Genomic DNA, 10,895 nt, shown 5'->3' with positions numbered 1-10,895 from the left:
AGATCGTCCTTGTATAGAGATCAAGAAACATAAAAAAAAGAAAACCCTAGGTTGCATGATAATAATTAATAATAGAATTAATTATTATATGACTAAGTTTAGCTTAAGCAACTAAAGTTAATAAGTAAATTTATATATATACATGTATCTATACATATATGTATATATATCTATATCTATACATGTATACATATATATACATATATATGTATATACATGTATGTATATATATATGTATATAAATATATATACACGTATATATACATATATGGACATATATGTATATATATATTTATATACATATATATACATACATGTATATACAGATATACATATATACATGTATATATATGTGTGTATACATGTATATATATGTGTATACATGTATATACATACATGTATATATATGTTATACATGTATATATGTATATATATGTTATACATGTATATATGTATATACATGTATATATGTATATATATGTTATACATGTATATATGTATATACATACATGTATACACATGTATGTACATGTATATATATATGTACATACATGTTATACATGTATATACATGTATGTGTATACATGTATAGACATGTATGCATACATGTATAGAGATGTATGTATATACAGATATACATATATATACATGTATCTACATGTCTATACATGTATACACATACATGTATATACATGTATGTACATGTATATATACATGTATATGCATGCATGTATGTATATACATGTATGTATACATACATGTATACATATTATATACACGTATATACATACATGTATATACATATATATACATATACATATATATACATGTATATATATATGTATACATGTATATACATGTATGTATATATATGTATATAAATATATATATATATATATACATATATGTCCATATATGTATATATACATGTATATATATTTATATACATATATATATACATACATGTATATACATATATATGTATATATATATGTATACATGTATATACATGTATACATATACATATATATACATGTATGCATGTATATACATGTATATATAGACATGTATACATGTATATACATGTATGTATACATCTATATACATGTATGTATATACATGTATCTATATGTGTATATACATGTATATATGTATACATGTCTATATATACATATATATATACACATATAGATGCATGTATATATATATATGCATACATGTATATACATTTATATAATATGTATACATGTATATATATATATATATGCATACATGTATATACATGTATGTATATACATTTATATAATATGTATACATGTATATACATGTATGTATATACATCTATATACATATAGATACATGTATATGTATATACATACATGTATGTATATACATGTATGTATATACATTTATATAATATGTATACATGTATACACGTGTATATGTGTGTATACATGTGTATACCTATATAGATATACATACATACATACATATATATATATATATATATATGTATGTATGTATGTATGTATGTATGTATGTATGTACATACATACATACATACATACATATATATATATATACATACATACATATATACATATACATACATACATGTATGTATGTATATGTATATATATATATGTATGTATGTATATCTATATATATATACATACATACATACATATATATATATATACATATACATACATACATGTATGTATGTATATGTATATAGATATATGTATGTATGTATGTATATATATATATATATACATACATACATATATCTATATACATATACATACATACATGTATGTATGTATATGTATATATATATATGTATGTATGTATGTATATATATATAGATATACATACATACATATATATATATATATACATATACATACATACATGTATATATATATACATATATATGTATGTATGTATATATACATATATATATATACATGTATGTATGTATATGTATATATATATATATATGTATGTATGTATATCTATATATATATACATACATACATACATATATATATATACATATACATACATACATGTATATATATATATATATATATATATATATATATATATATATATATATATATATATATATATACATACATACATATATATATATATACATATACATACATACATGTATGTATGTATATATATATATATATATATATATATACATACATACATATATATATATATACATATACATACATACATGTATGTATGTATATGTATATATATATATATGTATGTATATCTATATATATGTGTATGTATATCTATATATAGGTATGTGTGTGTGTGTGTAGGTTTGTAATGCATGCATGGATTGTTCCACAAAAAATGAAGGATATTTTGTTGATTTATGGAGGAGTACACTAGATACTAAGAGGTGGGGGGGTGAATCAAAATCTATAACACTTTTCTCTTTTCATATATTCATCCACATCTATCAATAACTTGTGCATGCAAAGCTATAAATGTCAACTTTTTTGTAACATGTAAATCGGTACAATCACATGCATGAAAGTAATAACACATAACACAATATTTGTTACCTAGAAACCCTCCAAGGTGAAGATAAAACTAGGGTGGTAATGACACCCAAAAATCTTCACCACCACAATAATAAAGTTAACCAGTTAAGGTTACAATATTTGACCATAAAATATGATCTACTCTATGAGGAGTCTATCTTGTTAAAGACTTAAGAAACTATAAAGTTTCACCTTGTTAAAGGATTTGACACTTACAATTAAGTAAGAAATATGTTAGGAGATTTATAAAGATATGTTAAGACCACTCTGTTAAGAGATTCCCCCTGATTCAAGTCTATTAAAATTGATTTAGTAACTAACTCTTGGTTTTCTTTACAAGTTGATTTCGAGTCTCCTCCTTACTAACTAATCCTCTCCTCTTATTTGATAATACTTGCCTTTCCCTTTCACATTCACTGGTTACGAATAGGTCACTTGTTCTATTAGATGATAACAAAACCCTTGAATGACTTCTGATCTTCTCAATCCTTCATAATATAATGCTTCATGTTCACACCTACACTCTTCTCTTCTCTTCACATATCACACCATACGATCTAGGTTAAGATCATTGCTATTTAAGGATTTCCATAAAGAGTTTTCTAGATGGTTCTAGGTTTTGTCTCTTCATCCCAATCACTAAACATACATAGAGGGATATGTGATCCATGTCATGTAAATGTTTTCTAACAACCTCTTCAAAACTTAAATAAACCTTCCAAGTTAGCTCGATAATCATTTTTCCTAAAACTTTGTTCCATTCATGACTTTTATATAAACTCTACATTTCTTGGTCTTTACTATTTATGATGCTCAACATTGTTGTTGCTCAACCTTTGTCAACCTTCTGATTCTTGACACATACTATATCACTTAGTACTTGCATACTTGGAATTTACTTGGTCACTGATAACTTGCTCAGTCATTGATGAGCTCGGTACATATAGAAAATTACTCTATGACCATTTGCTTACTCGACTTCTATAAAACTTTCTCGGTACATATTGTCTTATGTACATGTCTCAACATATGTAGAGTAGCTTAGCCATAGTGATGATTGTCTAACTCTACCTCGTAAATGACTAAGTAGTTGACACTAATAGACAACAATGGTTAGAGATACCAACATACGTAAGATAATTAATTTTCATATTTATGAAAATGAAGTATATCCTTTACTAGTATGGTTGATCTTTTCAAATTCATCTCTCGATGAGACTTTAAAGAAATTTGTTGTTATAAATTGAGCCCTAGAGTATCACAAAACTCATTTCTACATGTTTAGAATTTTGTGTTGTTGTAGACTTCATGTATACATATTTTATTGTTATGAGGTTTATGGTTTACATGTGTAAACAAATATACTTCTCTTCATGAAAGGGCTATTTGGTTCCATGAGAGTCATCCCTTCAAGCTATGTGACAACACTCCCTCCTTTATGAACTCTAGTATCTAGTCCTATGTACATTGAGTAGAGACCTATAAACTATAATTTTTCACCACTATTCATTTGAACATTTTTTTTGTGCTTAACCCTTATTGTTGTTAGTTTTTCTATGGTCTTATGGGTAGGTATATGAGCATTGGAAGGCCTTTCATTCCCATTCTCATCTTCATACTTTCAACACCATTGTTTCAGTGATGCATTTTGTTACTACTCTTAATATGTTTGTAATTATATTCAAAATTCTATTTGAAATTTGGATTTGTCCTTATGGAGATTAATGCAATCATTTATTAATCGCATTGGTACTTGGGTGAATCTTATTTATACTTGCATTGTTGAGTATATCGATTGAATGAAAGGTTAATGCAATAATACTCACTTTAATGTTTGAAAGTACTTAAATGATAATGCTAAATGATTAAGATATTTCCTTGTTAATAATATGATTTATCATGGTTAATCATTTTTGTATGGTAGTGACAATAAGGGATCTTAGAGAGCACAATTAGTTGCATGTAACATGTTTCTTCTACTTGTTTATTCTTATTATTTTATTTGTAAAATTATTCGATGTTATTATACATTATTTTTTAAAAAATAATGGATTTTACTATTATGTTATATTAGTTGTTGGTTCTTTTAGGTTCCTAGTGAGGTGTTACAATTTGTTGGTTTGACGAAAGATTATTGATTTATAGATTTTTCTAATATGAATCATCAATGGAGATCTGATGAGAAAGATTCAAGATTAATGGATGAGATGATTTTATTGAGTTAATTATGAAGTTAATGGGTACATGATTTTAGTGATTTGAATTGATTGATTAATCAAACTCAAAGTTCACGGTAGCTAAGTGCCAAACAAATTTGAAATCAATGATTAAAAATATGCATGAATAAATAAATAAATATATAGATAGGTAATGGGCCAAAGCTTAGATTAATTATTATTATTTGCTGAGTTTAATTATTCATATGTATTAATTGGAGTGGATTCAAACTGAAGACCTCTCTAATGAGAAGTTCACAAGCTACCGTTGTGTTATAGGCTTTTGCCTAATAAATAAATAAAATATTAATTTCATTTATTTTAAGAATTTGATTTAGAAAAGTGAATAATTAAATAAATTAAAGGATTCATTTGATTATTAAAACTTAACTGTTAAATAATTAAAAATTTATTTCATTATAGTAAACTTTTTAAAAATATATATGAGAAACTAGAAGAAAAGAAATAATTTAATAATTTAATCATACGCATGTCACATTAAGTAGAAAATTAATTAATTAAAAAATAATTTAATTTGTGTTTACAAGAAGAATTAGACAACATTAAATAAACAAATTAATTAATTGATGTGCATGAAAGAAGTAGAAAAAGAACAAAATAAATAAAATATTTAATTCATGTATATGTGGGAAATAAACAAACTAATTATTTTAATTATTAGAAATATTTAAGAAGTCAAGAAATAAAGAATTAATATAATTTATTTAAATATATAAACTAATATTAATAACAAACTAATTTAATTAAGATAGGAAAATAAAAATAAAAAATAAAAATGATTTAACTATAAGGAGGGCTTTGAATTTGAATTAGAAGAATTGTTACTAAATTAAGTAATAAAAGTGTTTAATGATTTTCAAGAAATAAATAGTTAAGTTGTCATAAGGGACATTTTTTAGTGTCTACATAGAACAATATAAATTTAGTCTTCATATAGATTATAAAGAAAATATTGACAATCAATAAGATTGTTTAAAAACTAAAACTTAAATCAATTTTAACTAGTAGTTACACAAAAGTGCTGATAGGTGCTTGATAATAAATTTATTTAAAAAAATATAATCTTATGTGAACAAATTAGATTATTAATAATTTTCAATTTAAATAATATAATGTTTACTAAAATATTTTAAATAGATTAATAAATTTTTTTTTTTTGTGAGCTTAAAAGAGTGGAGGGTGTGATGTCTACAACTTTGCCTGCCCATCAGCACTCGCAGCAACAAAGGTCCTCCAAACCAGGGTCCAATCAAGTCGTCTGAGAACTAGGGCCCAACAATGCCATTAGAGATTTTCCAATCTCCATTCCTAGCCATGCCAATAGAGACTAAGTGTTTAGGTTTAATAAAAGTGAGTAGGCTGCAATTGGGGATCAGACACGAAAGGTAGGAACAACCCTAAGAGATAAAGGAAAGGAAACAGATAGATTGAATTGATGGAGTGATGAGGTAGATTAGTTTTTCCCAATCCAGGATCTTAGGGCAAATCTTTCTCATGATTTGGTTGCTAGGGCATCCTAAGTTCCCCAAAGGGTTTATCACTTGGGTCGATGGGTGGACCTATACACTTTGTGCATGAAAACACACCTCAATGGGTGTTTGAATTTGGTGCTTGGGTAGACCAAGCTTGGCCAAAATTTTATCAGAATCCAACTCATGTTCCTATGAATTGACCTTTTCAAAATTGGGGTTCTCATTTTCACAAATCAAGAAGATAGAGGCCAAAGAAAACGGTAAATTTTGATATTTGTGGGGCCACCTCCCCATCCCATTTAGATACATCTCATCTTGATCAAGTAGCTTCCCCAATTGCTAGCCAAAGTTTTAGTCTTTCGAAAGGGACTTTCAGGAATCCAAACCAGTTCAACTCTAATATTCTTGCCCGACAAGAAAGAGCAACACCATGGGATACATTTAGACTATGTATTATGGAGCCAATGTACTCTTATTCTATCCAAGACTTATAGGCATGAGCTCTCATTGGTAAGATCTAGAACAATACTCCTTTGAATACACAAATTTTAGATTGGATTGCTAAAAATTGGGTCGAGTCCAAAGAATTCTTTCTTGTAGATAATGGCCTCAGTTTTTTCCTTCCTATTTTTAAGGACAAGGATAGTAGAGATAAAGTGCATCATTCTAAGAATTGGTTCTTTAATGGTTGGGGTGTTCACTCGCAGCTCTGGTATCCTAATTTTCAACCAAATAAGTGTCAGATTAATTTTTCCCCTTTTGGATCTCTTTTCCTACATTACCTCTTAAATTTAGGTAGTCGGATATCTTGGAGGCAATGGCTAATAAATTGGGTATATTTTTGAGGCATGATTGGATCTCCTTGGATGATTTCAAACTCTCACCAAGGTTGTGCCTACTTCAAGATGTCAAAAGGAAATGGCCTCAAGCTTTTTGTGTGGAATCCAAATTTGGTTCCCTTCAGCAACAAATTCATCTGGATGGCTCTCGTAATATTATGAACAAAATTAATTCACTTGGCCATTTGGTGTCTCAGTGCAATCAAAGAGATAAACTTTCTATACATATATATTCATATCCTTGTTCACATGCTTCAAAGTGGCAGGGTCTCAGTAATGATTCCTAAATTCCATCAAAGTTTTTAGTTTTCTTCTTCCTCCCCAATTCACATAATCCTCATAGAATAGAAAGTCCTAAGGGGATCGGTCACTTTCTTGATTGCATCATAGATGATTTTAGGGCAGATTTTCCTCCCCAAGTAGAATAGTGTAACCCACAAGTAAATGTCAAATTAGGACAACCAAGTCCCATTGAGAGTTCTCATGGGGTTCAAAGGGATCAAACAATTTAGTTGGGGGAAGATAAGATTTTGAACCTTTCAAGGGATCACGATTGTCAACTTGTTATAATATCTCCAGACATAAATCAAGATTCTTTGATCATTGAGAAGGTATTAGATGAGGAAAATCTAGGTGGTATATTTTTAAATAAAGATTTGGAAAATATTAGGGCAATGCCTTCTCCTCAAAAGTCTCTAGTAATTGAAGGTTTGCATCTAGATTATGAGCCTGATTGGTCTTCTATTGATGGGGAGTTGGCTAGCTCCTTAGTTAAGAAAAATCTCCAGCATAGTTTCCTCTAAGAATTACAAACTAATCAAGGGGTACAATAGGGTCACCAGGATTCTGCTCCATTTCATTCTCCTCATAAGGGCTTTCAAGATTATATTGGTAAGGAGAATATTTAGTCTAAAGTTAATTGCCTTTCTAAAGCTAATCTAGACAGTTATATTCACAACTTTGTTTTGGAAGTGGCAGATAAACTGTTTGATGAGATTGCAAGAATGGAAGATGTTGACTATGATAAAATTATGGGAATTCAGACTGAGCTCACTCAGATAGAGAACATAAATGAGAATAGTTCTCCTTTGCATAATGCTTGTGTTATTGTTCAAATAGATGTAGAGACTTCAAAATTTTTGGTTTGTTCTTCTTCAAAAAAACCAAGAGGTAGGCCTCCTAAGGGGAAAAAAAACACAGGAAGAAATAGCATCGAGGATCCAATCTACCCTCGCTTTCCCCAGATCTTCCAAGAAGACAAAAGATGTGGCTATTGCTTCAATAGCCAAGTAGATGAAGCAAGAAAGGAGAGTAATTGGCTCTCTGAGGCCCCAATGAGAATTATTTCTTGGAACGTTAGAGGCATTAATGCCTCTAACAAGGTCCAACTTATCAGGGACCATATTTTGATAAGCAAGGCAGATATTGTTTTAATGTATGAAACAAAATTGTCTAGGGATAGAGGTGACAAGCTATGTGGATCTTAGAAGAGTTGGGATTTTCTCCACATTCCCTCCTCAGGAGCTTCAGGGGGTTTGGCAATTTTATGGCAGCCTCATAAGTGTAAGGTGGAGTTGGTTTCATTAAATAATAATTGGCTGCTTGCTCAAGTATTTGACAAACATTTATGGCCCGATCTTGGTTGTTAGAAAACAAAGATTATGGACTACATTGTCCCAAGTTCTCTCAAACCTTGGGGACTTTAAGGTCATTTTAGGTGGTAATTTCAATGCTACACTGGGAGTTAAGAATAAGGTTGGAGGGGTTGATCCATCTTACTAGATTACCCAAGATTTTAGGATTTTTGTTGATGGTAATGCCCTTCTTGATTGTGTCCCAACTAATGGTAAGATAACTTGGACAAATAGGAGAAAGGGATCTCAATATGTAGGGGTTAGATTGGACAGGTTCTTTCTTAATTCATTATGGTTATTGGAACATGGATGTTGCACTTATAATATTCTTAGTTTACCAGGATTAGATCACTTCGCAATTAGTTTAGAGGTTCAATTGGAAGCTAACTCCTTTAAGTCTAAGTCATACTTCAAGATTGAACAAAAGTGTTTCAAAGATAAATATTTTTTGCAGCTACTTCATTAGTGGTGGTTGGAGTGCCCCCCTTCCGAAGGGTATATGATGTTTCAATTATACAAAAAATTGGCTTTCATGAAAGTGAAGATCAAGGAATGGAACCATTTCAGTTTTGGGAACATCTTTAAAGAAAAGGAGAGCCTTCAAAGGAAATTGGAGGATTGGAACATTCATGTTCTTAACAATGGTCTCTCACAACAAGTATATGATATCCAAAAGAATCTACAAGGCGGGTTGGATTAAACTCTCCCTAGGGAAGAGACTTACTCGAGATAATGGTCAAGAGAATTATGGCTTAGGGAAGGGGATAGGAATACTAGCTTCTTTCATGCTTTGGTCAGAATTAAGAGATAGAAGAATGTTATTTTTCAAATTAAAGATGTTAGAGGCAACACCCTTACTTCGAATAAGGTTATTCAAATAGAGGCAGTCCATTTTTTTGAGGACCTTCTTAGCCAATTGAGTGACTCCCTTGGCCTTCCAGATTCTCTAAATTTTATCCCTTCACTTGTGACAGAAGAGGATAATAACCTTTAGCTTCAACCTTTTACTCTGGATGAGATTAGAATAGCAGTGTTTGCCGTGGAGGCTGATAAATATCCTAGTCCAAATGGTCTTACTCCTTTATTTTTTCAAAAAAGTTGGGATTTCATGGGAGAATATATTCTGGCAACAGCTGAGGAGTCTAGGAGAAAAGGTTCTCATGTATGTTCAAACCATTCTATAATACTTTTATCACATTAATACCTACATGTTTGAATCCCTCCTCCTTTGCGGATTATAGGCCAATCTCATTATGTAATACAATATACAAAATCATTACAAAATCAATTTCACTTAGGTTGGGGAAAATTATTCCAAAAATCATCTTTGATCAACAAGGAGGCTTTGTTCTAAGAAAAGACACAGCTGAGGGAGCGTTGATCACTCATGAGGTTCTTCACTCTATTAAATCTTAGGGTCTCCAGGCTATGATTCTTAAATTGGACATGATGAAGGCATATGATAAAGTGTGTTGGCCTTTCTTAAAGAAAATTATGCAAAAACTGGGGTTTGCATTTAAATGGATCAAGTGGATTATGGCATGTGTCAAAGGGGCAACATTCTTAGTATTGGTGAATGGTTCCCCTTGTGGATTCTTCACCTCTTCATAGGGAGTTAGGCAAGGGCATTCATTATGTCACTTCCACTTCATTATTATGGAAAAAGGCTTGAGTAGACTCATCACTGCTAAGAATGCTTAGGGTGCTTGGGAAGGTATTTCTCTTCATCACTCCCAGCTGTCAGTTACTCTCACATTATTTGCAAATGATTCTTTGTTGTGTGGTAAGTGTTCCCTTCAGGAAGCTCAGGTCATCAAGGAAACTCTGGAGATTTACTACTCTTTCTCAAGGCCAAAAATTAAACAAGTCAAAATCAAAGATATTCTTTTTTAATCTCCAAAGATCGATTCAATCAGCTATTCAAAAGTTACTTGGTTTTGAGCTTGCTTTAACTCCTAGCAAATATCTTGGCATCCACCTTTTTCAAGGTTCATGTAAAGCTTCATTTTGGGACAACATAGTTCAATCTATAAGGGACATGATTGCTTCTTAGAAGGCAATATGGCTCTCCCTTGCGGGAAAAATCCTTTTAGTCAAGTATGTCCTTTCTTCCATTCCCAACTACATTATGTCAGTG

The sequence above is a fragment of the Cupressus sempervirens genome, chromosome 4 (assembly GCF_028749045.1).
Source record: "Cupressus sempervirens isolate cs-2001-9-10 chromosome 4, ASM2874904v1, whole genome shotgun sequence".
NCBI lineage: Eukaryota > Viridiplantae > Streptophyta > Pinopsida > Cupressales > Cupressaceae > Cupressus > Cupressus sempervirens.
Note: the sequence above shows the minus strand (reverse complement) of the source record.